The following is a 25,638-nucleotide window of genomic DNA, read 5'->3' as shown; positions in this document are numbered from 1 at the left end:
TGGAATTTCAAATTAGCAGGTGCCCGTGTGAAAAACAAATGTTAATTTTTCTTTGAGAGGGACTATATTTAATTTGCAAGTCTTATGAATATTCTAAAATCATTTTATTTCTATCCCAAACTGTTCCTAAGACGACATGCTTGAAAACGATACATGCGTGGGTCCTAAGTTTCAGGAGGCTTCTCAGAAGTTATTATTTGTGTGAAATGTCTATTGGTATCCTTCTTTGGTTTTGTCCACGCTTTCCCTCTCTCGTCCGGTAAGCTGTCTTACTCCACATTTATTCGTCATTCCAAAATATGTCTACTCTGGAGCATTGGGACAAAAGAACACCAAGAAAACGCAGTCAGTCCTTTCCACAAAGGAGTCTGGGGAGAACTAACGTACCCGGGCAGCGGCGAGGACGTGCGTGGACCAGACGGGACATGCTATCAATGCTGCGGTTGCAAATTTAGCCATATTCTATCCTGTGGCGTCAGACTCACTTTAATGAGGACCTAACAGGTTTGATATTTGGGGATACGTGTAGCATATTCTGCAATCAAAATGCCTTGGGTAGAAACCTGCCTCTGCCGAAGCTAAATATGTGACTTTGCCAATGTGTTTACATGCTCTGCCCTCAATGTTCTCATCTGTACAATGACATGACAGCTTCGCACCCCCCCCCACCCACGTGGTTGGCAAAAGGCCGAGGCAATGGTGAGAACAGTGTCTGACTCATAAACCAAGGGAATTCTTGTTCTATTACTATCACTGTTATTATTACCACTACCCCTTCTAGTATTATTTTTATTAATTTGGGGCTTATGTCAGTTGCCTTCTTCTCTTTTGAAACCTTAATTTCAGAGGGTTGCAACCATTTGAGTATTCTAATTGGTAGTTTCTTCTGGAGCGGGTAAAATCTAAAATGCTAGGGTGTATATGTGCCATGACACATTAAGGGGATAAAACAGGTAGGTGAGATCAAGGCAAGGTCACAGCATCAGGCCAGGGAGCCCCCCAGGCTTCCAGGAAGTTCAGTGAGTTCCCGAGAGGCAACTACCAGCTCGAAGCTGCAACCTTGCAGGACTCGAATGCACTCCTGCAACATCAACCTCTAAGCCATCAACTTGCAAAAACGTAATGTAGTCATGCATCTAACAAATTTAGACACATCGGAATATTGAACTAAGAAAACGAGACACAAACCGGTCTTGTGGTTTGTGCCAGAAAAGAGGCGGTGTGGTTACCAGGAACTCAAACACCCATGCTGTGTCTCAGTTATCTTATAAAAAAAACACACAAGGATTGATTGGATGGTGTGGATTTGTTCCCAAATATAAAACTATCAATATAGGCACATTTTGTTTTCAAGATGAATTCATCATGCTAAGTTTTCTAGTGTGGCCAGAAAAAGAGAAAACACTGGAAAATCCACTTTATTACACGGATTCTTGCGCCCATTCTCTTTTGCCCCCTGTTTATACTTACGCGTGTCCGTAACCGAAACCCACCGCCAGCTGATGTCCGGTCTCAGGGGCTGACCTCGTGTTCCCAACCCAGAAATGAATGTTCTGATGAACAAATATTAGAAGCCGCTAGTGGAAATGGAGGTGCTTAACTTATTTTACAAGGTAGGCATTCTGTTTGCTTTTGCTCTTTTCTTTGTAAATCCGTTGTTTCTTTACGCACACCATGTTCTCCAATGTTCCCAGAGAATAAAGCATTAACTCCCCCCCAAAAAGGGGCATCAATTTCCAGGGTAAACTACCGGACTTAGTAAAATCTCTCACCGTGAACACACATAGCACCTCTGGATGCAATAATGGAATCCACACCAGGCTGGCGTCTGTCTGCTTTTTGTCTTATTATCATCATCTTCAGAAGATCAGCACTCATCACAATCTTATTTTTCTCATAACCCCACCACCCTTTTTATCTAGTGTGAAAATTACATTGTGCAACTTCATCAAAGGAGTCACGAATAATAGTAGGAGCCGGCGCATCATAAAAATAAGTTCTCTCTCTTTCCCTCCCTCTTTTCCTTTCATTAGCCCAGTAGGTCAAAGCCATCCACAAAGGCTTTTCTCCACCCGGATAAATGGCTCTATTTACACATGACGAGAAACCGCAAGGACCAAATACTACTCCCTTCACCTGGGAAGTTACGGTCCGATGGGATGCCCTCCCTGCGCGTGACATCCGAGGGAGAAGCAGCCTGAGTCCGTCTGGGTCTGGGTCTGAGGGGCAGGAAGCGAAGGGTTCTCGTGAAACCCATTCAGAGAACAGTCCCTCGTGTTGCCTGCACGTCGCAGGCACACCTGCTCCAGCCACACCAACTCAGGGTCTGAATATACCCCTGGTATATAGGTAAGATATCTATATATTATATAGGTAATATATCTATATACTATTATAGGTAATATATCTATCTCCCGCTCAGAGATATTCTGGAAGACGTCCCCGTGTGGTTTGCGTCTCTGAAGACACAGTGGTACCCCCACGAGCACTGTACACCCCCGACGGGGTGTGTTTGGGATACCCTTTCTGTGCGGTCCCTCTTCAGCTCCCCTGCCCGCTCTCTGGGCGTGCCGACAGTGAGGACAGTAGGGATGGTGATGAGGACAACGTCCTGACTGATTTGTAGCAGGTCTTGTCATACTCTGGATTTATGCCTTATCTGGGTAGTGTTTGCAGCAAGTACCTTCTGCCCTGCCCTTACTTCTTTACTTCCTGAGTGGTGTCTTTTGATAAAGGGAAGGTATTAATTGTAATGCTCTCCGGTCAGTCTTTTCCTTTAGGGTCAGACAGGATACGGACACGTAATCAAAACAGAAGTCACCTACTGCCTGATGTGGATACTTTCAGAACAAGACCGTGGACTGAGGGCATCTGAGAACAACCCTAGTCTGATTTCTCCCCAAAGCGTTGGCAGGGGAAGAGCGTGCAACCAATGGGAGGGCTGGCAGGTGCCAGGCAGGGGCGGGAAGGTGCTCAGAAGGTGGCAGAGGCTGGAGTCATGGAACCGAGCCTGAACGCAGAGGGTCAGCGTGGTGCTCGGGCCGGAGACCCCAGGACAAAAGAATATCCTTTGACGTGCGGAACGTCCACCTGAAACCCTGTGATCGTGCTTCGGTGTTTCCTAACCTCCCCTGAGCCCCCATTTCCTGGGGTAGAAAGTACAGATGATGCCGACAAGCAAAATCGTCAATTTTACTTTACTGTCCCTCCCAGGACATGCCAGGTAACCCCATGAGGCACAGGTGGGGTAGGCTGGAGATGTTCAAAGAACAAGGGGAGGGTGAAAACAAATTTTTAAATATCAGAAAAGATACTGGAGCATAATAGAAATGGAAATAAAACTGACAGATTATTAAAGTATTTCTTCGGGTTCGAAATTACTCTGTTGAGGTGCACCTGGGTGGTTCCGTCAGTTAAACGTCCAACACTTGATCTTGGCTCCGGTCATGATCTCGTGGTCCGTGAGTTCGAGCCCCGCGTCGGGCTCTGTGCTGACAGTGCGGAGCCTGCTTGGGATTCTGTCTCTCCCTCTCTGTCTCAAAATAAATACCTAAACTTAAAAAAAAAAAAGAAATTTCTCCCTTGAGCCACTGAACTATGGCCACTGAACTATACTGACTATAGTATCAAAGGCACGCTAACGCATGTCGCAGACACCAATCCCCGCCACGGTCCTGTGGGGAGGGGATCACAGCCCTCATGGCCAAGGCAAAGCCCAGATGCATGCAGGCTTGCCACTCCCAGGACCATGGCCGGTGTGCCGGCTGGAAACTCCATGCTGCTCTTAATGTTAGAAAACCAGACAGAGATTTAAAAACCCACTATTGGGCATATTTTCCTTTGAGACACAAAGACCGATGGAATCTTCCAGAACCCTAATTTTAAACGAAATAACTCTAAAAAAGTAGCGTTTCCATTATTCCACTTCAACAGGAGCCGAAACATGAGAATGGAGAGGAGATGTCAGGAGAGGAAAAGTGAGTCCCCTCTATGGCCAATCCGGGGGCCCTTTGTGGCCCTACAAGTGCACGGCCGGTTCCTCCCTAGGACGCAGGCAGGCGGGCATGCCGGGGATTCGATTCCCGCACCACCGCCTCCTGAGAGCTCACCAGCCATCGAGTATTTGCTGACTGATTAGTCACGGGAAACAGAATGCATCCTGCTGGTTAGCCCTTCAGTTTTGTGGTGCAGAAGAAACTGGGGAGTGACGCCCGTCCCCGGAGCTCACCCCTGCCTGTCCACAGCCGCCTCTCCAGACACGAGTTCTCTTGCCAAATTCAATTCTCGTCGTTTACGCTCTGACTCATTTAACCCTCGAGGTTGTGCCTCGAGGTTGTGCTCCTCCCATAGAAACTTTTCTCTTCCAAAGACGCCTGGGTTTGTGTGTCCTATCCTGACATCTCTGTGGAAACGTAGCCCTCCCACCGTGTGTCTGGCCATCCCTGCACCTCTTCACAGGTGACAACCAAGCCAAGGGTCAGGCCTGCAGACGCTTCTGTAGCCCTTGGCTGGGGGTTGAAGCCCCGGGAAACAGGGACGAGGCCGAGTTTGTGCCGTGTGCTGTTTATGAGGAATCATCACCTTGAAAGAGGGAAAGGAGGCCGGACCGGTCGGAGAAAGCCATGGTCAACCCAACCAGAGCTCCAGAGAGAACAATGGCGTCGGGGTGTGCCACGCAGGGACCCAGCTCCAAGGTGGCGGAGCCCAACTGGAAGCCCACCTTGTTACCCTCTTCCTCAGACCCCTGCTGGTGTGCCCCGCCACCGGTCCGTTCTCTGGACTCAGACATGAGATGGAGGTGGGTGCATGTGCGCACATCTCACGGGAGGAAGCGGGAAGAAGGAGGTTGGGCAGAGGGAGATGGGGAACGGGAGCCGGACAAAGACTCCGCTAGCCCCGTGGACACCTGTGGTGATGAGCCTGCCCCCCGCTCACCCGCCGGCCCAAGGTGGCAGGCCGGGACGCCCCCACTCTGCCTGGATGTCGGCTGCTCTGGAATCGCCGGGCTTGGGACAAAGCGAATCTCTAAAGAAGTGCCCAACCCTGAAGGAGCAGAGAGCTGGGGTCTCTCTGCTGAATGCCCTTCCCAGCAGGACCCCCTGTCTTCCCTTTGAAAGGAGATCTGGGCCTATCTTCATGGCTAGTCCATACTTGGATGGCATTTCTCAAGTGTGTCGTTGTTTGATTAAGTTCTTTGAGGAAAGCAGCAACATCTATTACGTCTTTTTATCTCAAGAGAACTTAGTGCAATGGCGTGTATGTTACAGAGTCTACAGGGGTTAGCTTTTGCTGCGTGCATGGGATGTCCTCTGAGGTTTTTCATCCATGATCTCACTTAATCCTCACGCAATCCCAGCTAGTAGGTGGTATTATCCCCTCAAAGTCACAGGTGACGATTGGGGATCCCAGGGTTTTGCGGGGGTAGGTCACTTGTCCTAATAACAAAGCCATTGGGTGGCAAAGCACATATTCTTAACTACATCACATTGCCTACTTTGCATAGAAGGACTCATTGTATTTTCATCGCATGAGTGTGTGGACTATAGAAAGACTGCTGTTCTTACTCAACATTGATGGTGACACAAAGCTAAGGTACGTGTCCCCAAATTACTTACTCTGATAACCCTGTCAATATGGTCCAAGAGGTTTCCACATCCCCATGCGTATCTTAGAGTCTCTCCAAATTGAGTACATGTGGAAATGTGTAGATACCGTTAAGATTGAAAGCGTGAGAATGACCCATACACATGACATCTGAAATCGTGGAAGTGTGAAATACTTAAGTCAAATATAAGCAACATTATGTTTAGAGGAAACATATCTTTTCTATATTAAAGATCTTCTAACGAATACCCGGTGACATAACTCACATTGATAGATACTTCACTTTGAATTATGCGACCATGGTCGGGAAATAAGGAAAAAGTTGACATATCTGACGATAAATCCAGCAAGAGCATATGTTTTCCTTATTTATGGTGAAAATATGTGAAAGGGAACAGCAGATATTTTTCCGTACTCATCAGTCACTCAGACAAAATGCTAGTTACTCAACTCCTGCAGTGAAATTGTGGGACCAATAAAAAGTTTCTCAGTTTGAGAGGCCAAAATCACTTTTGAAAGTTGACGCTTAATTATTGGAAACATGTAAGCGATTGCAAATGAGATGTGCCTTTATTTTTTAAAAGTAAGGTCATATTGCTTGATGAGATTTTACTTAAAGTGGTTTGAGAGAAGTTTTCTTATTAAAAAAATTTAAACATTCCAGAAATAGAGTTAATAATATGTTAAATTCCATATGCCCGTTTCCTAGATTAAATAATTATCAATGCATGCCCAGTTTTATTTCATTTGCAACTCTATCCTGTATCCATTTTTGCCTCCCCCCCATACATTACTTCCTGGAATAAATTTCAAACCTTTTATAACTTCATCCACGTGAAATTCAGTATGTGCATCTAAATATAAAAATCGTTTTACAGACACACACAACACTATTATTCTATCTAAATGCAACAGTATCATCATAAGTCATTAAACATCCAATCAACTTCCAAATATCCTTATTGTACCTTAATCTTCTAACGGTGTACTCATATCAGGAGCAAAATCAGGTATGTGCATCGTGATCATTGATATTTCTCTTTTAATATATAGGTCAGTCACCACCTTGGCACTTTAATTTTGGACAATGTCTTTTAGTGTAGATTTTGTAGATTGGATTCCATTGGCTCTGTTGACCCTGTTTCTCCATCCTCATTATTGCCTTTAAAATGTTAGCTAAACCAGGAAGCTTGACGAATTTCCATGATTTTGGCATGAATACTTACTTCATAGATGATGGGGCCTCAGAATCTTCATAGTATCCGGTTGTCCTTTTTTGAGTTTTTAACCATCATTTTATGTTACCTAGGTCCCTTATTTCAAAAAGTGTTGCAACATAGTAATATTTGAATGTATAACTTCTTTCAAAAAAAAATCTTAGCTGAATATTTCTCTAGAGAAACTTCTTCCCCTCTGCAGCAGGTTGAATATTGGCCCCCCCAAAATGTGGGTCCATGTCCTGACTCCTGGAAACTGTGAATGTGACTTTATTGGAAAGGGAGACTTTGCAACTGTGATTAAGGATCTTGAGATGACATCATCTTGGGTAATCTGAGTGAACCTTACACCCAATGACAAGTGACTTTATGAGAGATACACAGAGGAAACAGGGAGAAGAAGGGAAGGCCATGTGAAGACTGAGGCAGAGACTGAGTGATGGGGCCACCAGCTGAGGGATGCCTGGAGCCACTAAAGCCTAGAAGAGGCAAGGAAAGAGCTCTGCCTGAGTGTTGAGAGGAAATGGCCCAGCCAATGGACACCTTGGTTTTGAACTTCTGACTTCTAGAACTATGAGACAATGAATCTGTGCTGTTTGAGCTACTCAGCTTGTGCCACTTTGTCACAGTAGCCCTAGGACACTAATACCCCATCATTTGGTTAAACTGAGCCTCCATATATATCAGGAAATTATGATAAATGCTTGAGATTCTTTTTTTTAATATTTTGAAAAAGAATAGAAATAATAAATTAGATTCCTAGTGCCATCTAGTGATATTAAATTGGGTTTTCTCTCCCTTCATTTTTTTTGTAGGGGAAAGAACTTAAACTCATGATTTAAACATATTTAATGTGTTTCAGTCCTTTGATGTTAGGATCCTTATTGCTTCTGAGATGGTCCCTTCTGTGAGTACTGCGAGTCCCATGTACTGAATCCTGAATCCTTTTGACAAGTCGCTGGTATCTTTGTGAGCTTTCTTGCTTCCTGATAAGATGTTCTAGGCTCATCTTACGCATTTCATCTCCCAGACATGGACTCAGCTTTTTTTTCTTCCTCCGATATGTCTGGGTATTTAATGAATTACAAAAGAGAGTGGCATATCTTATTGCGATTCCAACAACACTTTCACCAATATCAACGTGGTGAAAACAAAAACAACCTGTTAATTTTAAACACAAAGTCATTTTTAACCATTTTTAGCCCTTTTTAACCAACTAATGTGCCCAAAACATCCTCACACCCCATCTTCATCCTCACCCCATTCTTGAACCGCTCTTACCCTGAGATAAAATGAAGCGCTCAGCTATGGAATGACGGAGTGGATTCCACACACCAATTCGTAATAAAGATAAAAGCGGAAAGTTTTAATAGATTGCGGTAGAGGCAACAGAAAGACGGCTGCCTTGACACATCATCATCATAAACAAAAGATATGAGAACAATAACAGTCTTGAAACCAGACAAACTGAAGTAACTACTGGCTTAGAATAAAAATCATGGGGATGACAGAGGCTGAGAGGACAAAGGAAGAGCTAAGCGTAGAAACGCGTGCCGTGTGGCCGAGGTGACGCAGAGCGACAACATACGGTCACCAACGTGGTGGCCACACCAAGACCACTCTCTAAGGTCATGCCACGAGTAATGATTTTTTTTTAATTACTAAACTACTGGATTCTCTCAAATTTCACAAGCTTTTCCATTAATATCCCTTTTCTGCCCAGGACCCATCTGGGACGCCGTATGACATCATCCAGTCTTCGTGTCTTCTCCATGAAGAATGTGAGTTTCTTCACGGAACTGTGAGTTTCTCCGTTCCTTGTTGTATTTCATGACCTTGAGAGTTTCCAGGAGTCCTGATAAGGTGTTCCGTAGAATCCTTCAAATTAGGGTGTGTCTGTTGGTTTTTGTTTTTTTTTTTTCATGATTAGACTGAAGTCACTGGTCGGTTTCAGGTTTTGAAAGAATCCTGCAGCTGCAAAATGCCCTTCTCCTCCTGTCACATCCGGTGATGTGTGACGGTCACATGCCAGCTCCTCTGACATTCGCCTTCACTGCTCGGCTGCAGTGCCGTCTGCCAGCTTCTTCACGGCACGTTACTAGTCTCCCTCTCGTGAGCGGCTCCTAGGAGGCCAGCCCACCCCTGAGGATGGACGGAGTGGCTACACGTCCTATTTCAAATTATTCGGTGAGGCAGATTTTATCTTTGCTCCTCCACGTCGTGATACATCTTTATCAGTGTGGACTCATATCTATCTAGTTTGCACTTTGGGTTTTAATAGAATATGATGTTACCTGCATCATATTAGATGTTACTGACATCTGCAGATGTTAATCTGCAAATTGTTCCACCCTTTGTCACTGGGAGGTCTTTCCGGCTGGCTCCTGTGTCCCTTTGACACTTCCCCCTCCGCCTTTCCATTTTCAGAGCACTTCCTTGGGTCCTGACACTACATGATGATCCAGGTTTGCCTTATCCGCTACCTTAGCGCGTTTCTCAAGGAGATCTGGTGCCCTCTTTGGGGAATAGTATTTAGACACCAAGATTTGGTGCATGGTCATTGCTACAAAGGCATAAATCTTCCAGGCCTTCTCTTGCCTTAGGTCGTTCACCATATCCATACTCAGGATGCATTCCACCCCATGTACACACACATACTGACAATTCCATATACGCATGCAATGCGTAATACATATAATATATATCCTCCTATATCTATCCCACCCCATGTACACACACATAACTACAATTATACATACATGTGTAATTTACATAATGCATATTCTCAGATGTACATTCCAGCTCATGTATACAAAGACGTCTATACTTATTTCTGTGTATGCCCAGCCATCTTTATATATGTTCTGCTAAGCAAGAGTGTATACCGATGACTGACCCTGCTCTGGGGTCCCAGGGTTTATTTTTGCTTCCTTGTCTGTCACCCCCCTCTCTGGTAGCAGTCACCAACCTGGCCCCATTCACTTACTTTTTTTTTGTTAAATCCCAGCAAATCGATAAAGTGGTAAAGACCTTTTAAAATATGTGTGTGTGTGTGTGTGTGTGTGTGTGTGTGTGTGTTGGGGCGCCTGGGTGGCTCAGTCAGTTAAGCGTCCAACTTCAACTCAGGTCACAATCTCACCATTCGTGGGTTCGAGCCTTGTGTCTGGCTCTGTGCTGACAGCTCAGAGCCCGGAGCCTGCTTCGGATTCTGTGTCTCCCTCTCTCTCTGTTCCTCCCTCGCTCGTGCTCTCTCCGTCTCTCTCTCAAAAATAGATGCACGTTAAAAAAAGTTGTGTCGATAAAAAATTAAAATATGTGTGCGTGTTGACTACCTTATACTTTATTTAATGATTTATTTAATGATTATTAGTTTATTTGTAGTTTAGGGATATCTTTTGGAATCAATTTGGGTAATTATACTTTTTTTAGAATATTGACTACCTTGTCTATTTTTTCACATTTACTTGCAAACTCACATATTATATATGTATATAAACAGAACTTGTAAAGGCAAGAGTCTATAAAATATAATGATTCAAATTCAGCAACATATCTAATATCGAAATCAACTAATTAATACCATATAAAGGTGGTTAAAGTATCAAACACTTGAGTTCACCTGTCACTGCCGAGAGTTCTACATCACCACGGGGAAAAATCAGCATAAGATTAGCAGCTACAACAACTCCCACTTACTAGCTCGCAGTTGTCCAGGTGAGAAGCCTCGGGAGAGAGGCCGGCTTGGGGGTGAAGGGCACCAGAGGCCCAAGTCAAGGAGGGAGGCTGGCTGGGCCCTTCCCCGCAGGCTGTGGAAGAAGAATTCAAGTCCACCCTCATCCACGTGGTGAGCCAGAACCCAGCTCTTCCGGACACGCGGGGTGGGGGGTTCCCATTCCTTGCGGACGGCCAGCTGGACGGAGGCTGTCCACCTTCCTTGTCACAGGCTGCCTCCGTCGCCAACCGGCAAGGCCGCATTCACTCTGCCACACACGTCAATCGTTCCTCTCCTTCCATCGGCCAGAGGAAACGGCCTGCTCGAAGGGCTTCCCAGAGGGGTCGGGACCCCTTGGGTAACCTCCATATATTAAGGCACCTGATGCAGCCGGTCATATCTGCAAAGTCCTTTCACGTGAGTCCTTGGGAAGATGTTTGGTCGAAGAGCCAGCGGGTGGGGTTCCCTGAAAAAAAAAAGGAGAAAGGCAGACACCAAAAGGGATAGAGAGAGAGCGTTTTTGTGGTTTTCCAAATTCAAGGAATAGATATGAAAAATAAGAGAGAGATCTGCTCTAATCATCTTTGTGGTAATTATAATCTTGATAGCAAAATTGGACAAGCAAAGAACAGTGAAGGAAATTATAGGCAATTTCCATTATGGATGTATTCTCAACTAGAATATAAGTGGCATGAAATCAATACCAGTTGAAAAATATGCCCTGAACAAGTAGGGTTTATATCAAGAACGCAGGAATTATTCAACATCAGGGGACCTGTCAACGTAATTCACTGCATAATCTATTGAATGATAATCGCCATATGATCATTTCTCTAAAAGCAAAATAGCATTCAATAATATACAGCAGATAGTCGTGAGAATAAAAAAAAATCAGACTAATAACGCAAAGGAAACTTTCCACACGATAGAGGAAAATGACAAACATTAAACTGAAGAGGAACCAGGGGGTCACTGCTATCACTAAATCTCCTTAGCATGGAATGAGAAGTCCTTATCTGGGCATTAATGGGGGGAAAAGGACTTAAGGATTAACAAGGAAAGGGCAATGTTACTATTCTTTACAAATATATATATATATATATATATATATGAATGTGTAGACAGTAAGTGTAAGAAAATCTACGTGTCAGAAGATTTGTGTAACCTTGTTCTGCTGGTAATAACAGTCAGTAGAGCTATGAATTTGTGTTTCTGTCTGGGTGTCTATGCTTATTATTTTCCTTTACATAGTGTTTGTTCATCTAGTATAACTTTTAACCGGGAAAAAAGGTATACTATCAGTTTTAGCAGGAAATAATGAATCCAAGAAACTCTGAATGTTGCTCCCAGCTCTGAAAACTGAGGCATCCTTCCAAAAGCGGGGCCATAATTAGTGCCAGTGGTCACGTGCCACAACCGCGAAGACAGAGGATCCAAAGGGATCCAAATAATCAGAATCCTTTACTGGGATGCAACGTCTTTACAGGATCCTACACATTAAATCAGAATGGAAATACAGTGCAACGAGCAGCACGGTTGTTCTGGAGGCATCACGCTCCTCAGCTGTGGTGGCCGTGGAGACTCTAGGACGAGACTTGGAGCTGAGAGTGTGGAGACATGAAGGGTGCCCACCCACTTTATCTGGGAGTCACATGCTCAGGAACGTGCGGTTCCCACAGGGGCCCCACCTGGTGGAGACAGGACCTCCACTGTGAGAATGCGAAGTGTTGTCTTCTGCCTGGACGGTGACAGTGGCTTGCCGGACAAGGTAGCTGGCAACATCTGGGACGACCAAGACAGTGTCCTTCCGGGAGAGTTTACTTTGATGGTGATAATGTGGTTCCTTGTCATGTGCACTGCTTGCCCTTGGATTGTTGGATAGAGGACATTAAGCAAGGACCCAGCATTTCACACCAAAGGCAACCAAATTGAAAACCCTACAGGAAAAGACAAACTCAACAGTAGCCACACAATAATAAATGCTCAAATAAACCAGACAGTGCTAAGACCTCTCTGGAGAAAATTCTAGAAGTATGTTCTAAGGCGTACACACAAACGTTCATCAAGCGGAAGGTTCAAACCCAGTACGATAGACATGTTAACACAGTTGTTACAGGAAATCAACCCAAATCCAGTCGGCAATGAGGGTGTTTGTGGACTTTAAGGAGCTTGCTCTAAAATACGTATAGAGATCCTGGGGCACCTGGGTGGCTCAGTTAAGTTGGTTAAGAGTCCGACTTCACAGCTCACGAATTCAAGCCCCGCGTCGGGCTCTGTGCCGACAGCTCAGAGCCTGAGGCCTGCTTCGGATTCTGTGTCTCCCTCTCTCTCTGCCTCTCTCTCTCTGTCTCAAAAATAAATAAACATTAAACAAAAATTTTTAAATAAAATAAATAAAATAAAATACGCACAGAAATCCGAAGAACCAAGCAGTGTCGGCATAGAAGCCATGTGAGGGGAAGCAGCTCGTCACGTGTCAAGTATCTTTATTTAGCTGTAAATGGCCGAGACAGAAAGTGGACACAACAGCCGAGGCACAGCCATCCTTCTGCTACTCAGCAGCTTAGGACCTTGAGTTGTTGGGGCGCAATTTTCGGCTGCCCGTGCCTCAGTTTCCCCATCTACACCATGGGAGCTGCAGTGCGCTGCAGCCTAGAGCACGGTGAGGCGGCACCAATCAATCCACCCACCGGCACACAGTTGGCCCTTGTTATTAGTTTTGTAGGCTGCATAGATTTGCAAAAATCCCTTCACCTTCATCGACCTCAGTTTTGTCTTGAAACGGAATAATAATGCGAACACTAATCTTTTAACTCTTTTTTCCAGTTGCACTGAGAAATAATTGACCTACATCCCTGTACAGAAAACCCTTGGTTTGCGAGCCTAATTCATTCCGGAAACATGCCTCTAATCCAAAGCACTCGTTTATCAAAGCGAATTCCCCAGAAGAAACAGTGACAACTCAGATGATTCGTTCCACAACCGAAAAATCTGCATATAAAAATGATTACAGTGCTGTAATATAATAGAAAGTAATAAAGCAAATACAAAATGTGAAGAAAAACAGACAAATTAACCTCACTTTGAAAACCTTCGTGGCTGGTGTGAGGGAGACAAGAGAGACGAGGGTCATTGTGTAGGATGACTTTCACTAATGGAATCACTGCTATCTCCTGGCTCCATGGAATCTTCGTCTGTATGGGGGCCATCGTATATGCTCGCACGGATGTTGACTACAGTGCGGTATTAATAAACTCTTGTCATATACTGCATTTAATGTAACTGGCGATAGGGCAGCAGGGGAAAGGGTCTGTCTGCAGGCAGCCTGACCTAGAATGAAGCAGAACATTCCTAAGCTCCCTCTTGGATGGAAAAGCCAAGGCCTGTCCATAGGTGCTTGGAAGTGACAGTAAATACACGAGTGCCAGTGGTGGGCACCTTCCAACGTTCTGAAAAATTAGTGATTTCTACAAACACCGCAGCCTGAGACTGAGCATCCGAGCATGGGAGACGATCACCCAGAGAGAGAGAGAGAGAACCATTGGCTCAGTTGTGATCACGTGACATTCGGCGTCACGTACTCCTCGGATTGCAAGATGTGGCTCATTTGTCAGGTTAAATGCATGAGAAACGTTTGCTCGTCTTGCGGAACACTCGCAGAGCAAGTTACTCACAATGCAAGGTTTTCCTGTATAAGGTTCCAGTGTGCGGCAGAAGTTTGCTCTGCGTGGGTCGTGAAATGATCACCATAGAGGGTTAATTAGCATCCATCATCTCATGTAAATACAGTAAAAAGAAGATAAAAAAGTTTCTCCCTGTGATGAGAATGCTCATGCTTCACTCTCTTACAACCCTTCCCAGACACCAGCCAGTACAGTGGCCTCAGCCCCCTGCTGCACATCGTACAGGTACTTTGTCTCCCGGCTGGAGGGTGAGGCCTTGTGACACCTTGTGACACCTTCCCGCACTTCCCTCTCATAATTAAACCTCATGTCTTTTCCTATGATTTGGGAGAGGATTTGCTTTTTTTCCCTTTTTTTCTTAATTAGATTCCACGTAGAAGTGAGATTATACAGTGTTTCCCTTTCTCGGACTTATTTCATTGAGCACAATGCCTTTTTCTAAGTGACATAAACGGAAGGACTGTATATCCTCTGTGGAACTTAACTTCTCGAACAAGGTCGTCTGTTTTCCTCTTGTGCTCTCCTCTGTGACATGATATTAAAAACCCCAGCGCAGCCATACTGAACGCACAGTGAATCAGTAGGTCTCGAGCTCTCACCTGCTCCTACGGAATTTTCCCTTTCGCTTGCCTCGTGCGTCATTCTCAACTCCGGGTTTTGACATGGTCTCCGATTGTCTCTTTTATCTTGTCAGTTTGTTCACGTTTTAACAAAAGGAGAACAACAGAAGTCGAAACACAAATTTCGGTAGCACCAAACAAGTTAGGAAATTCTAAGAGTCTGTCTGATAAAGCACGTGTGAATCTGTGTGTAATCCTATACGAAGTGAGTGTATGCACAAGGCACCAAAGTGGGGAACACAGTGAAATGTCTGTGATCATGCTGGGAAAGGGGCAACATTTTGGGCACAGGAATTGTGACAAACTTTGTTGACGAATTTGGATGACTGGGGACCACCATTTAGATTTGAATATTTATCATAAAAACTTTCTGGCAATTGCAGTGAAATATTTCAGGAGGCAATGCATTATATATTTCACACCAAGGCCATATTTTATACTCACACATAAAGAGGCAGAGACTATCGAACGCGTGTTAGATCACCTGCTCCCACCTCCCCCTTGCCCCTCGCTTCTCGCTCATCCATCAACATGTTTGTAAATTAGGACTCCTGGCGGGCTCAGTTGGCTAAGAGTCTGGCTAAGAGTCTTGACATCGGCTCGGGTCACGATCTCACGGTTGTGAGATTGAGCCCGTTTTGAGCTCTGTGCTGAGTGTGGAGCCTGCTTGGGATTCTCTCTCCTTCTCTCTCACCACCGCCCCCCTCCCCCCGCCTCTCAAAAGGAATAAATAAACATTAAAGAAAAAACCACGCAAAGTATTGCGGCTTAACCAGCTATGGTCTGAGCCTCTCATTACCACCCATGAGTCCTGGGCACCCGACAATAGCAGTTGCTTTCAGAAACGCTTCCTTAAGAATTTAGAATTAAAACTTAGAGCCTGGGGCACCTCGGTGGCTCAGTTGGCTAAGCATCTGACTTCGGCTCAGGCCATGATCTCATGGGTCATGGGTTCAAGCCCCACATCAGGCTCTGTGCTGATGGCTCGGAGCCTGGAGCCTGCTTCAGATTCTCTCTCTGTCTCCGCCCCTCCCCTACTTGTTCTCTTTCTCTCAGTCTTTGTCTCTCTCTCTCTCTCAAAAATAAACCAACCTTTAAAAAAATAAAGAAAAAAAAAACATACTTAGAGCCTTAGTCCCTTTCTGAGAGGATGAACTGGTAAGAAGAAATTTGGGAAATGTGGGTAGACATGCTTCCCCCCGACATACGATCCCAAGGAGCAGACAAAGGCGGTATTGAAAAGTAAAGACCAATGAAATCTTCATGCAAGGAGTTACGGAGGCTTTCGATTGCCTGCTTTAAACTTCTCCCAGTTCCGAGATCCATCTGTGAATTGGTTGTCCCAGCATAATTATACAGTTTAAGATATGTCTCCTTTTCTGTCTGTGTCTCAGATTGATGTCGCTGGTTCTGTGACAAGGAGATGGTCGGCAAACCCTTCACCTTCTTCCCTCTCCCTCTACTGTGTCCTCTCCACCTGACCCCTCCCTACCTGCCTTTTGGGATGGGGTCACTGGGAGGGTTCTGCGCTTTGAAGACAAAGAGAGTATTTGGGAACAAATAGTAGAAACCAAGAGAACGGGCTCACTCCACAACACCAAAGACTGAGGGACTCAGACAGGTGCAAGGAACCCAAGCAGCAGGAGGGGGACATGACAGGACAGGCAGATGCCAGCAGGTGCATTAAGGATTTTAGAGAGAACAGCGAAATATGTAAACGAGCTGTGATTGGAGGTGCACATCTGCGGGGCAAGAGCGATGTCAAGAAGCTTCTCATAGAGTACCTCTCCACCAGCTCTCGGCGGCCACTTCCTGTCCCTCACCAACAGAACCTACAGAAGCACTTGCGTCCAACGTCAACCCTCCCAGGAAGAGAAGGCGGAATGGAGAGGAGCAAAGAGGGTGCTCCTCTGGGAAGAGGAGGCTCAGCCGGGGCCTGGGCTCTCGGGCAGATTGCGACTTCCCTCGGAAAACAGCCTCCCTCCAGGGGGCCTGCAGGTGTCTGAGAAAGAAATGATGACAAGAGGCTTAAGGGTTCTCCAAACATAACATGGGTATTTTTAAGCTGGAGAGGAAGAAGCAGAAAGCAGGCATGCTAAAAAGGCTCTTGGTGTTGGAGACGCCGGTGACCCAAGCAGGAAGATGCCACAGCCCTGGGGGAGGGGGAGGGAGGAGGAACCAGGAGAGCCCAGGGCGAAGCCAACCCTGTGAACGTCAGTTGACTTTGACAAAGCCTCTCCACCGCTGCCTTCAGTTGGTCTTTAGGAAATCCACTCTGCCCCACCTGGGCATCTTGCTACACGATCCACCTCTGACACGGCGGGGTGGGTGGGGGTGTTTCCCCCAGAACTCTCTTCACCTTCCATGCCACCTGGGGAGTCTACACTTGCTTAGCACACCCACACTGCCCGACATTCCCTGGTGGAACGCACAGAAGGCAGTGAAGAGGTCACTCGTGTTTCTATTTAAGAAAACCATATTCTAAGGGTGAACTTGTTTTCTTTCAACAAAAAATATGTGAAACTCTTTCTATAGGGAAGCACTTGAATAAAGATCCACGAAAGTACATGAGACAGTTCTGACCTCAAGGAGTTCGCAGCCAACAAGGACAAATGGTGTCAGATTCACCCTTCTCCGCACCGTGGTTGACCCCAAGGGGAAATGTAGCCGTGGGCAGGAAGCAGGGGAAAGCCAAAGGGACAAATGTTTCAGGAGGTCAGTGCAAGGAAAGACCAAACACAGATGTGACGTGCTTCTCCTTGCTCCCTGAGGTAGGGCCTTTCTTTCCCCAAAGAGCAGAGTGGTCCTCCCGCCAACACACAGCAGTCAATAAAAGACATGCACAAATGCTCCACGCTGGAAAATTCACAACAGGGCAAGAAGAATTTCTCAGTTTAATTATTAATTGCGTATATCTCTAGGGCAAAAATAGAAACCAAAACAAACCAAGGCGAAGGAGGAGAAGGAGGAAGAGGAGGAGGAGGAGGACGAGGGGGAGGAGGAGGAGGAGGAGGAGAAGAAGAAGAAGTTGTTTAATGCTTACATGCCCCTTAATATTTGCCAAACACGCCTTTCTGTATTTTACATATATTAAGTCACCCGATGCTCACATTGAGTTGAGCTGAATATTACCCACATTTCACTGAAAGGGAAAACTGAGACCCAGAAATATTAATGACGTCGGTCAAGATCACGAAGCTGGAAGCTGGTCTGCTGTCTCTCTCTCCTTTCCTCAACGAGCCTCAGTAGACAGAAACTACAAAGATCGCAGCATCGCTAAATATATTCGTTCAGCGTCCACGAAGGACTTCTAGTGTGTCTCCCTTTCTCCTAGATCCCCAGCACGGGACAAATGACTAGTGCATGGTCTCTGCCTGGAGAGAGTGCGTTCTGATTAAGGAAACACCATAAATCGTTGCAGCCAGCTTTCTAAAACACTCTGCTTTTGTTCATTTCATGGACCTGGGAGCAGAGTTCAGCAAATGGAAAGAATCGTGAGAGGCTAAAAGCGCACAACTATGTCGGAAGAAAAGCTGCCATTTCCTTTCACGAAGTAAAATCTCCTCTGGCGGCCAGCACTATTGCCCTAGAAAGGGGGTGTTTGTATTCACCAGCTTCCGGGGTGGGTCTGGCGTCGTGTTGCCAGGGTCCACGAGATCTGCAAGTTTACCTGCGCAGAGTAGGGTTTCAGGTTGAAACATAAACACACACAGGTCCCCAGAGAGCAATGTGTGACTGACCGTTCAAAGGATCATACTTCAACGGAGGCAGGAGATTAGGAAAGATCTCACCGACTGGGTTCAAATGGGCCACTGGAGGAGGAAGGGAAAAGTATTCGATCTCATAGCATAATGGTCTAGTGCATTTGTCATGGGCAAATCCTCACCAGCTGGGAAATGCAAGGCTGTACTAAATGAGGCAACGATCAAGATACTCTAAATTCGTGCTGTTCCAACGGCACGTTATGACCCATCATGGGTTTTAAGGTTAATTCAGTAGCTTGTGACCCTCATTTTTATGTGTGACATGGGCTGGATTAGACCAGAATATATCAGACTTCAGAGTACTTTAAACAGCAAAGCTCGCTCTTGTTTTCAAGTGGTTTTTTTTTTTCAATTATATAAACTCCTATGTGTTTATGTACATGCTTTTGCTTATATGATTATGTGTTTATGATTTCTATATTAACACACACATATACATGTATATGTATTTGGGGTCACACCTAAAATATATTTTTTTATTTAAAATTTTTTTAACCTTTATTTATTTTTGAGAGAGAGAAAAAGACAGAGCATGAGCAGGGGAGGGGCAGAGAGAGAGGGAGACACAGAATCCGAAGTAGGCTCCAGGCTCCAAGCTGTCAGCACAGAGCCCAACGCGGGGCTCAAACTCCTGAACCCTGAGATCATGACCTAAGCCAAAGTCAGACACTTAACCAACTGAGCCACCCAGGCACCCCTACAACTAAAATATATTTTATACTGAAAATCAACATTTAAAAAGTCTGCTTTGGATTTTTTTTTTTTTTTTTGTCATACTCTAAAGACACGGAAAAAGGTGAGCATATCTTAGATAATACAGGTAACATTCAGTATGGTTTAGAGCAAATTGTGTGTGACTGGCTGTATTCTGGATTACTACTGCTTAAATAAAAGAGACAACAGATAATACATCCACACAAATGATCTGGAAGGTTCATGCTGAGTGAAAAAAACCAGGCATGAAAGAAAACAGACATTTACATGAAATTCTAGGGTAACAAAACGCACAGTATCAGAAGGATCAGTGTTTGCCTCAGGGCTGGAGAAAGGGGCGTGAGGGTCATACTGGAGACGCTCTATTTCTTACTTGCACTGGGGGTTATAAGAATGTGTGTATTGTTAAAAATTCATCCCACCCCGCACGTAATTGTAACATACACTCACTAAAGGCAACTAAAAAAAAAAAAAAAAAAAAAAAGACTTACTACAAAAAGTTTTGAGGTTTAAATGCATGCCTAATCAATTACCCCAAAGTTTCTGTTTTTCTCTTTGGTTAAGCAACTCCCTAAGCAATGAGGCCAAAAGCTGACACCCTTTTGAGCATGATTTTTTTTTTTTTTTTTTTTTTTTTTGTGGTTTGTAAGTTTATAAGCTCCTCACTCCCAGTTCTCTCTGCTGGTTAAAAGCCGTCCTTGTGAGGCTCCTTCTGTCACTCAACTCTTCTGTTTGGAGAAACTTTCAGGGGAGCCGGGGCCCCACCCTTGTGCCCCAGGCCCTGATTCAGGTTAATCCTTGGGTGGGACCCATCAGACTGCCCCTCCTTGCTCCCGGGCCCCAGGAGCAGTTCTGGATCCTGGCTTGGGGCGGGGGCCTTCCCGCCTCCTTTCCCTGAAGCCCTCTATTTGCATTTGGTAAGGTCCTTCTGGCTCCTTGACCCCGTCCATTTCCCCTTGGCCTCTGCTCACCCTGGAAGGAGTCACTGATACTTACTGATGTAACTGATCACCGCGGAGGCTGCCATGAGCCCTGGGCCTCTTTCTGGGTCATGCCGGGTCCCAGCAGACACTGTGCCGCCCACCCGGCCCTTCTCCTTTGCCGCCGGAGCCCCTTCCCTCCCTGTGTCCTGGGGACCCCCATCGCGTTTCGGGCCCCAGTTTCTAATCAACTCGAGTGAGGGCAAGCTTCGTGCTTTCCTGTTCTTCTCCAGATGCTTCTGCTTCAGCCTTCAAGTTCCGTTTCCACTTTTCTGTTTTCGAGTGTCAGGAAACACAAGTAACATAAAAGAATAATGGAGGGGCGCCCGGGTGGCTCAGTCGGTTAGGCCTCTGACTTAGCCTCAGGTCACGATCTCACAGTTGGTGAGTTTGAGCCCCGGGTCGGGCTCTGTGCTGACAGCTCACAGCCTGGAGCCTGCTTGGGATTCTGTCTCCCTCTCTCTCTGCCCCTTCCCTGCTTACGCTCTCTCTCAAAAATAAAAAGATTAAAAAAAAATAATAAACAAACATTAAAAATAAAAAAATTAAAAAAAAGCAATAATGAGAACAAAGGAGTCCTCCCCCGGCCGTTCGGCGTTTCACCGCAGCCAGGCGTTTTGTGCACCTGTAGGGATAGTGTCTTTGGAAATCATGTGTTGTGTGACGTCCTGTGGCGTGAATTTAGCATCTAATGCAACCGCGCCTCAAGCTAATAAGATTGTTACATATCATTGCGATGGAATGAAATCCATACACATGGCACTAAATTCTTCAGACGCTGCAGTGCGTTAGAAGAGGACTGTGCTTGAAAGTCACGGTGTCGTGCGCCAGCCTTCGAGAGACACCATCGGAACGGATGGTCCAAAGACAGATAACAAACCTCCATCTCATCTTGGACTCCTGGTCCTGCTGATATTTGGTCCTCAGAGAGCTTTCCGGAGGTTGCCGACAAAGGGCATCCCGCGGGGCAACGAACAGAGCAACCCCCAGCGACTGTGTTCATGGCGTCTACTTAGTTTCTCTAACAAACACGTATGGGCCGAGGGGCACAGGCCGTCCGCCAGGCTCTGCAGTAGCCGCTGCGTGACAGAAATCCACTGCAAAGTCTCCTCCTACAGGCCTGTGAGGCAAGCACGACCCTTACTCCCATTTTACAAGTGGGACAATGGAGGCACTGGCAAGGTTGAGGGATTCGACCCAGGACGCACAGCCAGCAAGCGGCCGAACCAGCATCCCTGACTAGAGATTCCCTGACTGGAGAGGCCCCAAACTCTGCCTTCCTCCCGGGCATTGGAGGAAGAGCCGCACGGATGTGACACGTCGGCTTCCGTCCTCCAGGATCCCATACCACAAAAACGAGCTGGCGCGAGCAGGCCCTTTGCACATGCCGTGTGCTGCCTTCGAACGCAGGCTGAGCTGTAGATGTGTGCTCTCCTCGTGATGAGGCAGAGAGGAATTAAATGGCATTCTTTCAGGCCTCCCTCCCATGCCCCCCTGGGACACACACATGCCCGTCCACGGTGAATTCTCCGGCAGTGCTTTCAGCCGGAGGCACACACTCCAGGGTGGCCAGCCCCGTGAGCCATGGAACAACGGTGCCCTCACACCCTCTCCGGGCTCACAGGGGACCCAGCCCTCAGTAACACGTGCTCTGAAGGAGATGTCTATTCAGAAAAGCTGGGAGTTACTGGTTTTTATAATTATTTCAGAAAGAAAGAGAAAAGAAAGAAAGAAAGAAAGAAAGAAAGAAAGAAAGAAAGAGGAAGGAAGGAAGGAAGGGAAAGAAAGAAAGGAAGTGAAAGGGCGGGCCTACGCCAGCCGACTCCATCTTGTTCTGTGTCCTTCACCTTAACCACACCTCCTCCCCTTGAGTAACCCCCCCCTCACCTGCCTAACAGGACTCGACCCTTCCCCAGGACCCTTCCCCAGCCAATCGGCTGAGGCCACAGCCATTACCTCACCAACTGCCCCTAGGCCCCAATAAAACCTTTGTCCTTTTGAAACTCGCTCTCTTTCCCTGGTATCTCACCGCTGCGTCGGTGCAGGTAGGGGATTGAGCTCGAGCTAGCTCGAATAAAGGCTCTTTGCTTTTGCATCGGACTCGGCTCCCTAGTGGTCTTTGGGGATCACGAATTCTGGGCATAACAGAAGAAAAAGAAAGAAAGAAAGAGCAAGAAAGGAAGGAAGAAAGAAAGAAAAAGAAAGGAAGGAAGGAAGGAAGGAAGAGAAAGGAAGGAAGAAAGAAAAAGAAAGAAAGAAAGAAAGAAAGAAAGAAAGAGGAAGGAAGAAAGGGAGAGAAAGGAAAGAAGGAAGGAAAAGAAAGGAAGGAAGGAAGAAAAAGAAAGAAAGAAAGAAAGAAAGAAAGAAAGAAAGAAAGGAAGAAAGGAAGGAAGAGAAAGGAAGGAAGAAAGAGAAAGAAAGAAAGAAAGAGGAAGGAAGGAAGGAAGGAGGAAGGGAGGGAGGGAGGAAGGAAGGAAAATTTGCAGCACAATCTTTGTACATTTTCCTGTTTGCTTCGGACCGCCTGACCTTATCCCGGAACAGACATTTTTGCCGTGACAAGTTCATAAAAACAAGCGCACCTTTTTGTTTATAACTTAGGGAATCTTTTCTCTTGAAAGTCCGCCGTTGGCCCCAGCTTACAGGCTCAGAATGGCATACCCGTTAGTCCCAGGGGGGATGATAGCTGTTAAAAGTGTCCCATCCATTTAGAAAAAATGCGGGATGTCCTGTGTGTCTATTATTATGCGAAACTGTAGTCAGGGGACAGAGTTATCTACAGCTTTGTGGCATCATTCATGCTGCCTTCTACAGTCGAAATTCCTCACTCTCTTCAAGATCACCCTTCACAGTTTAAAACTTGAAGGGACGGCGTCTGGGTGATAAAGCGCAGTCGTGGCACGGGCTGATTGTAATAAGAAGAAATTAATTCAGGAAACCCTCTCTAGGTCCACCTCAGAATGTATTTGTTTAGAACTTTTTAAAACATTTTGCATAGACAGGCACCCGGGTGGCTCAGTCGGTTGAGCGGCTCAGGTCACGATCTCGCAGTTTGTGAGCTCCAGCCCTGCATCGGGCTCCCTGCTGACAGCTCGGAGCCTGGAGCCTGCTTCGAATTCTGTGTCTCCCTCTCTCTCTGTCCCTCCTCCATTCACAATCTGTCTCTCTCTGTCTTTCAAAAATGAATAAATGTGAAAAAAACATTTTTTAAACTTTGCATAGAATAGCCCACATTTCTGGTAGCAGGTGCACTAGTGAAAGAACTCTTCGGCTCCTTCCTGCTTCTAGTTCTTGACTTAGAATACCAATGAAGGGATTTTCTGCTAACTTTTCCAGACGAAATTAACCACTGGATCAAGAGGTGTCCCTGCTTAGTTTTTTCAGTCTAGAGAGCCGATGGCACATGTGATAAGGCACCAGAGACATGGATTTGATAAAACGTCCCTCGGGCTTGTGCTAACGTTGGCACAGCTGTGCCGCTGACGTTGCTGACTTACCCAGAGAACAAGTTCCTGAATTCTTTGGTTAGTATAATTATTATTGTCACATTACCGCATAAAGAACTATGAACGCAAACTCCACTGTTTCCCCCAACTCTGGATCAGTTTCTGGACACTAAATCTTGGACTCTAAACTGTCCAGGGGGATAAAATGAAAAATTACTGTGATGTGCTCTGGAAAGTTAAAATGTCTATTAATTATTGGCTATCATCGACTAAGCACAAATATCAAGTATTTTTTAAAAGAATGAATGTTTCAGCAAATTTTTGTGAACGGAATATTTGTGCGCAATACGTCAGGAAAAGAAAACACAGTCTTGGCCGTATTCGACATCCTTGGCAAAGAACAGATGGTAAAAGTTGCAGTGTCATCCTTAAATAGCAAATAGAACATTTTTTGACTGTCAAATTAATTGCAATTTATGTAAGGTAGATTAATTACAGTTTTATATTGCAATACTTTAGGTCAGACAACGTGCAAATTTGTTAAGTTTTATAGGTCCCTATACCTGATGTCAGGCAAAGTTTAATAAATGAAATTAAACAGATGAGATTCTTAAATAACTCCATAAATATCAGAAAGACTGAGATCAACAGGGATCCAAAGCCATCAATTTGCCAAGAACATTCTTCCAAGAGAATTACCAGGTACTGTTCAGATAACGATGACAAATGTAGTTACACTCCATTCAAACTCCACAGTCCTTGCATACCAAATGCAAATGGAAAAATCAATAAAGGTAGAAAATCTAGAACTGTTGGTTTGCTGGACTAAGCATTCTTAGACGTTGTAAATGCCACTAATTTTGTTAACTATCCACTTTTGTTAAATATCAAATAGGAACACGAAAAAATTGTCCATTATCGAAAAGTAATACATTGATATTAATTGACTGACTACAGGTCGTTTGTCTGTTTACTCCGTCAACAGAATGTTTCCCCCTGTGCTCCACGAGAGTTAGGTATAGTGCTAGGTGCACAATGATAAATAAGCCAAAAATATTCTTAATTATCCTGTTCTTCACATTCATTTGAGTTATCACTGAAAATATGAATGCACGTTAATCCACTTAGCAAGAAGGCAATGCAGTGCAGTGAGCCATCACTGCTAAAATTAAACACATCTTCCCGCTTGAAATCTTCTTTTCTCTTTTGTGGTCTCTCTGATGATACTGTCACCCTCGACATCTCCGTGAGGCCCCCCAGCTTGCTCATTCCTGAATATTGACGGACTGCAGGGCTGTGGTTATCTGCTCACTTTTACCTCGACCCTCTAAGCTGGATCCTCTTGGATATCATCAAATACATTTTCAACATTTATATTCGGAATGTGTATACATAATCTTCGGGGTTGTCTATTCTACAAAAATTCAGAATTTTATAACAGAAGGTGCTAGCCAGTGTCAACCATTTTTGTACAAAGGACCAGATTTTAAATAATTTAGGCTTCGTGGCTGGCATGTTATTTCTTTTACATATCTTACCTCCTAAAATGGGTAGAAGAAAATTTAGCAAGATCATACCACAATGGCCTACAGATGAAATTGGGCCTGTGGAACATAACATGTCCACCCCTGATCTAAATCAGCATTGTAAAATCGATATGAAGTTTCCAAGAGGAAAGTGATACAGGTAATATTACAGGCATGGTTTCTAGATTCTGAATCTTCATATACTCTCCTTCCTAAATGTATTGTGTCTGAGACTCACTGTAGTCTGGACTTTTTCTTTGCCTATTACATTTCCAGAGAGTTTCTTGCCACTGTATTTTTTTTTTTAATGTTATATTCATTTTTCAGAGAGAGAGAGAGAGGCAAAGCACGAGTGAGGGAGGGGCAGAGAGA

Source organism: Acinonyx jubatus, chromosome B1 (assembly GCF_027475565.1).
Source record: "Acinonyx jubatus isolate Ajub_Pintada_27869175 chromosome B1, VMU_Ajub_asm_v1.0, whole genome shotgun sequence".
Taxonomy (NCBI): domain Eukaryota; kingdom Metazoa; phylum Chordata; class Mammalia; order Carnivora; family Felidae; genus Acinonyx; species Acinonyx jubatus.
This window is presented reverse-complemented; position numbering follows the sequence as displayed.